Below are 6,618 nucleotides of genomic sequence, written 5' to 3'. Positions count from 1 at the left end.
AAGAAAGAAAGAAAGAAAGAAAGAAAGGAAGGAAGGAAGGAAGGAAGGAAGGAAGGAAGGAAGGAAGGAAGGAAGGAAGGAAGGAAGGAAGCGGAGAAGGGGAAGGGGAAGGGGAAGGGTAAAGGGAAAGGGAAAGGGAAAGGGAAGGGAACCTTTTTGTCTGAGCACAGACAAAAAAAATAACAAAGCACCCACACTCTTTTTTTTTTATTATTCTTTTTAAAAAAATATTATAAGTATTACAAAGGGTATTACATATGTGTCCTTTTTTTCCCGCCCTTGACAATCCCCTGGCCTCCCCTACCCCCCAGTGTCTTATGTCCATTGGTTATGCTTATATGCATGCATACAAGTCCTTCGGTTGATCTCTTACCCCCTTCCCTCCTGCCCCCCAACCCTCCCCAGCCTTCCCGCTGCAGTTTGACAATCTGTTTGAGGCAGCTCTGCCTCTGTATCTATTATTGTTCAAGAGTTTGTAATGGTCTCTATTATCCATGAATGTGTGAGATCATGTGGTATTTTTCCTTCATTGACTGGCTTGTTTCACTTAGCATAATGCTCTCCAGTTCCATCCATGCTGTTGCAAATGCTAAGAGTTCCTTCTTTTTTACAGCAGCATAGTATTCCATCGTGTAGATGTACCACAGTTTTCTAATCCATTCATCTACTGATGGGCACTTAGGCTGTTTCCAGATCTTAGCTATGCACCCACACTCTTGAGGGTATAGCTGGATGGTAAGCAGGGTGCACTGGGAACAGGTGGCAGGGCAGGGTGTCAGGGCTAAGTCAGCAAGATCCTTGAATGCCATGGAGGATGATTGGACTTTGAAGGTGTTTAAGAGGATGCCGAAACCGGTTTGGCTCATTGGATAGAGCGTCGGCCTGCGGACTGAGGGGTCCCGGGTTCGATTCCGGTCAAGGGCATGTACCTGGGTTGTGGGCACATCCCCAGTGGGAGATGTGCAGGAGGCAGCTGATCGATGTTTCTCTCATCGATGTTTCTAACTCTCTATCTCTCTCCCTTCCTCTCTGTAAAAAATCAATAAAATATATTTAAAAAAAAAAAAGAGGAGGTAGATGGTCAGATCCGAATTCGTGGACACTCCCTCTGACTTTTGTGAAGAGGATGGATTGAAGGGCGTGAGACTAGGGGTGGAGCCTGGAGGGAAGGCTGTTGGGGTCATCCAGGTAAGGGAATGCAGTGGGTGAACAGGTCCAAAGTTAGATACTTAAGAATTAAGAGGCAAAATTTCAGGAGTCTGGGTATGAAAGTAGGAAAGAAGATGTCCCCAAAGCCTTCCAACAGAGTAACTGCTGTTTGCTGGGAGCTGACCTTGTTCCAAGGAACCCTTACACCAGCATCCCTCAGTTGCAGTATGTAGAGGGCACCATGGCACACTGCACAGGCCCCTTCAGGGTGGGACATGCCTCCCTTTGCTGGACATGTTGAGACTGGCAGACCACGGGTGAGTACCTTCCCTCCCGAAGAGAGGTGTACCTTGCCCAAGACCTTGCCCTTTCAGCGACTTGTCAAAGCAGGGGATAAAGACCCAACCTTCTTGCCCCAACTCAGGGCAACCCTGCAAAGAACACTTAAGTCCCAACCCATCAGAGTCCACCTTCTCCCTTGCCCTATGTTGCTTCTCCCTCTGTCCCTCTCCCCATGGCTATTGATCCCAGTAAACCTCTTGCATACTAATCTCCCTCCATGCACTGGTATTATCATATCCATCTTACCCATAAGGAAATTGAGGCTCAGAGATGTTAAGTGTCTTGCCCACCCCTGTTGCACAGCTGATGAGTGGCAGGCCAGGGTCCCTGGCTGGCTGGGGGAAGGGTGGAGGGTAGAGTTTGTGGTTAGACCACAGAGAAGGCCAGTGTAGCCCATAGGCCAGTGCTAAGCAGGGACTTGTTCCATCTGCCTCTCTCTCTCCCCATTCCACAGATGGGGAAATTGAGCTCAGAATGTCATTTAATGATGGCCCCAAGTGTATTCCCTAGGGTTATGCCTCCCAGCTCAGCACTTTGAACCAGAGTGATGTTTCTTCCTGCCTGTCCCCTTTACAGCAGGGCTCAGAGACCTGACTGGATCAACCCTTCCCAATTTCCCAAGGATGAAATGAGGCACCTGTCGCTCCCCTGGCCGGTCACAGAGACCTGTGCAGCAGGCTGAGTTGCCCAGCCCTGGCATGAATCTGATGTATTAGGCTAGGTGAGGAGGCAGGCATTTGATTGGCACAGTAGAGCAAACAGACTGGAAGGAAATCTATTTGAGTGTTTGATTGATTTTATTTTTTTAAATCCTCACCCAAGGACATGTTCATTGATTTTGAGAGAGAGAGAGAGAGAGAGAGAGAGAGAGAGAGAGAGAAACATTGATGTGAGAGAGAAACATCAATTGGTGGCCTCCTGTATGCGCTCCAACCAAGGATTGAATCCACAACCTAGGTATGTGCCCTGACCAGAAATAGAACCCATGACCTTTTGATGTATGGGATGATACTCCAACCAACTGAGCCACACTGGCCAGGACAATTAATTTTAATTAATTTTTAATTTAAAGTAATGCACCCCATTTGACATTGCACAATCACTACACTGCTGGCATTCGTCACTGCTGCTGCTGCTGCTGCTGCTGCTTGGTGTGCCCAGTGGCTCCCTGCCCTTCTATCAGATGAGCCAGACACTCACATAGCAGACTGGCCCTTTGCAAAACCTGGGAAAGAGTCCCCTCCAAGGGTTTTGCCCCTTCTGTCCAGGAGTAGAGCATCTGGTGAGTCTCCTCTGTGTGGAATGCTCCCTCCTGGGAGGGCCCAGTTGGGCCATTATCTGTTCCAAAGTTTGGACTCAGGTGAGGTCACAGATCATTTGGGGGAACAAGGGAGATTCTGGATGCACCTGAGCTCATAGTTACCCAGGCCACCCATATGCAAGGGCAATCCTATACCTAAAGTCAGATCTATCTTTAAAAAGCATAATCCCAGTTGTCGTGATCTACAACTTCGAGGTCAAAGCTCTCCTGTCTCTGTTGATTTGGAATTTGACCACATATGGGGTGGGGAAAGTTTATCTGAATTGGGAGAGACTAAGTCCATCACACTCTGTAGCTCCTGGCCCACCCCTCTCCCCACACCAGGCCTCATGCCCTTTGATCATTATCCTGTGGGGTAGAGAACAGAGACTGTGAAGTGAGGCAGACTTGGTTATAATCCTAGCTCTGCTACTTATGAGCTGTGTGACCTTGGATAAGTCACATAATCTTTTTCTTAATATAGTTTATTGATTTTTTACAGAGAGGAAGGGAGAGGGATAGAGAGTTAGAAACATCGATGAGAGAGAAGCATCGATTAGCTGCCTCCTGCACACCCCCTACTGGGGATGTTCCTGCAACCAAGGTACATGCCCTTGACCAGAATCGAACCTGGGACCCTTTAGTCCTCAGGCCAACGCTCTATCCAGTGAACCAAACCGGCTAGGGCAAGTCACATAATCTTACTGAACATGGCCTTTAAGGACCTTTTTGACTGTGTTTCTTTCTTGTTCCCCTTCAGACCTCACCCTCTACAGAGATATCTACAGAACACAACATTCAATAGCCTCCTCCAGGAAGCCCTCCCTTATTAAGCTTTCTTTTATCCCTACCACTGCTATTCCCAGGTGCTAGCCCTGCCCTGAACACAAGCCCTCTCTGACCCTTCCTGCACCCTCTATATTTCAACTGTGTACTACACACTCTGCACAGGCTAGTGGACTACAGAGAACAGGGCCTTTAATGCAGACATCCCTGGTTCAATTCAAGCTCAGCTCTATGCTGGTGCTTAGGCCCATCCCTTGAGCACCTAAAATTCGAGTAATCCAAATTGAACTCATCTTCCCTCCCCTCACCAATTCTTGCTTCTTTTTCTTTCCTAACTCAGTAAACAACACCCAATCAACCAACTGCTCAAGCCAGAGAGCTAGGAACCACTGGGACTACGCCTTCTGCCTCATCCCCCACATCCAACTCTGCACCAGGTCTTCTGTCCCCACCCTCAACTACATACCCTCTAATGGGGCTGGCAGAGGGGAGGAGAAGGGTTCTCTGTGGTATTTACTCCAGTGCCTGGCAGGGCTGGGAGAGCCTTCAGAGACTAGCCAGTCCTATCCTCCCATTTTACAGATGAGGACACTGAAGCCCAAAGAGGGACAGAGGCTGCCTTGAACCCACAAGTGAACTGCCCATAGCAGTGCCACACTGAGAAGCCAGGTCTCCGCTATGGCCCAGGTGGGAATCTCAGAGAGGTCATGTTTAAGGCCAGGCCCTGTGGTAGTTGCAGAATTAAACCTGAAGTCCCAGCCCACTTCCACCTACACCCCAGGCCCAGAAGGGCTACAGGGAAGGATTGAGGGGTTGGGGCTGTGTTCAAGTTCCCAGGCAGGAAGAATAATCCACTGATGGGAGCTCATGAAAACCAGACATCACTTCATAACAATGCCACAGCCTGGCCCCAGGAGTCCCTCTTGGATGTGGCCATAAGAGCAAAGAGGAAGGGGCTTTAGCCATGATTAGAGCTAGTGGTCATTCTCTATGGGCCCCCCTCACAGTGTCTGCTCAAATGAAAATTAATGCATTCCAAAGATAGATAAATACCACATGATCTCACTCATTTGTGGAATATAAAGAACACAATAAACTATTGAACAAAAATAGATAGAGGCAAAGAAGCATCGAACAGACTGTCAAACTACAGCGGGAAGGTAGGGGAGGGTTGGGGGGGTGGTAAGAGATCAACCGAAGGACTTGTATGCATGCATATAAGCACACCAGGGGGCGGGGGGCAGTGAGGGCAAGTACCAGGGGGAAGGGGAAGCCTGGGGGAAGGTCAATGGGGGGGAAAAAGGGAGACATATGTACTACTATTTGTAATACCTTAAACAATAATAAATAAATAAATAAATAATAAAAAATAAAATTAATGCATTCCCAACCATCAGAAGAATTGGTAGGAAAGAGGCCATGAAGGGGAGTCCTCCCAGTTAGAGGTCCCAGGGAGGGAACCCAGGGTGGACAGGGCTACTACCTTTTACTGAGCACCTTTTATTGAGCACCTTTTGCATGCTGGGCACAGTGCTAAGGGTTTGACAAGCTTCTACCCTGTGGCTATAAGGCCACCTCCATATGACCCAAGCATCACTCTAACCCTCCAGGCCTCAGTTTCCTCTCATGTAAAATAAAATTAGTAATAATAACTACCTCTAGAGGCTGTTAGGTGATTAAATAAGAAAAGGTTGTGTAAAGTATCTCCTACAGAGAGAGACAAAATGGCAACGGTACGGATGTGTCCCGAGCCTTGTCCCAGAGCAGATAGGGTGAGCAGCTGAAACGAGTAACATCCAGCCCGAATTGGCAAAGGAGACTCAGCTGGGAGACGGTTTGCAGCTGGAAAGGGCAGAGGATCCCTGGAGAAAGGTAAAATCAAGGCTCTGGGAAGGATAATCTGCCAGACCTCTGAGCCCTGAGGATCAGAGGGGATCCACACAGCACCAACTTGAGCCGCGTCCCTTGGGACAGTCACAGTGTCTGACTGTGGAAAGAAGGTCTGCAGAACTGCTAGGCTGCAGGGGACTCTAGACCTGGGTCCACAGTCAGGAAAAGCTGAAGAGGAGTGCTGGCAGAAGAGGAGTGCTCAGAGGTGCAGCCTCTCCCCCACTCTGTGGCCTGTGCCTTTCTTCATTGAGCTTAGTGCATAGGTCCTTTCAGATACAGACACTTACCCATGGCTGGAGTGTGGGAGAAGGTGCGAACTTTTGGAATCTGGGGAAAGAGGGGGGTCCAGGAGAAGTGGCAGCGAGTTTGGCGCTGAGTCATGCCTGAGCCCAGGACCTAGGCAACCATTTTGTCCTGAAGAGATAGCCCCTCCCCTCCAGTATCCAGGCAACCAATACAGCCACACCAGATTCCACCCTGAATGGTACAAAGGATCTAAAAAAAAATCTAAATAGTCCCTGAGAGTCCAAAGGGACTGTCCTAAAGAGAGACCTTTAGTCCAAGCAACGGGAACCTGAGAAACAGTACAGTACAGAAGACTGGGATCTTGAGCCAGCCAAAGAAAGACTTAACTTTTTCATTTTTATTTTTATTTTTTTATTATTATTATTTTGTTATCTCTTTTTTTTCTTTATTTTCCTTTTTTGTTTGTTGCTTTATTTTCTATTTCTTTTCGCATTATTTTTCCATCATTTTATTTTATTTTATTTGCTATTTTTTATTTTTATACCATTTTTTAAATCAATTTTTTTGTAAATTTATTATTATTTTCTTCTCATTCTCTTTCCTCTTATCCACTCATCCCCTTTCTACTTCCTCTATACTGAACTGAGATCCTCCCCATATTCATCCAATTCTTAACTTTATTTTCTGTATATAAGCTCAGCCTCAACAGATTCTGCCCCCACCCTCTTTGCTGGGGTTTGGTGTTTGTATTCTTTTTGTTTGTTTGTTTGTTTATCTATTGATTCTGTGGTGTTTTCCATATATCCTATCTAATAATAGACAAACACGGTAATTGACCGTACCTTCGCTACACCTCCCATTGGCTAATCAGCGTGATATGCAAATTAACCGCCAACAAAGATGGT

Source organism: Myotis brandtii, unplaced genomic scaffold (assembly GCF_000412655.1).
Source record: "Myotis brandtii unplaced genomic scaffold, ASM41265v1 scaffold838, whole genome shotgun sequence".
Classification (NCBI taxonomy): domain Eukaryota; kingdom Metazoa; phylum Chordata; class Mammalia; order Chiroptera; family Vespertilionidae; genus Myotis; species Myotis brandtii.
Note: the sequence above shows the minus strand (reverse complement) of the source record.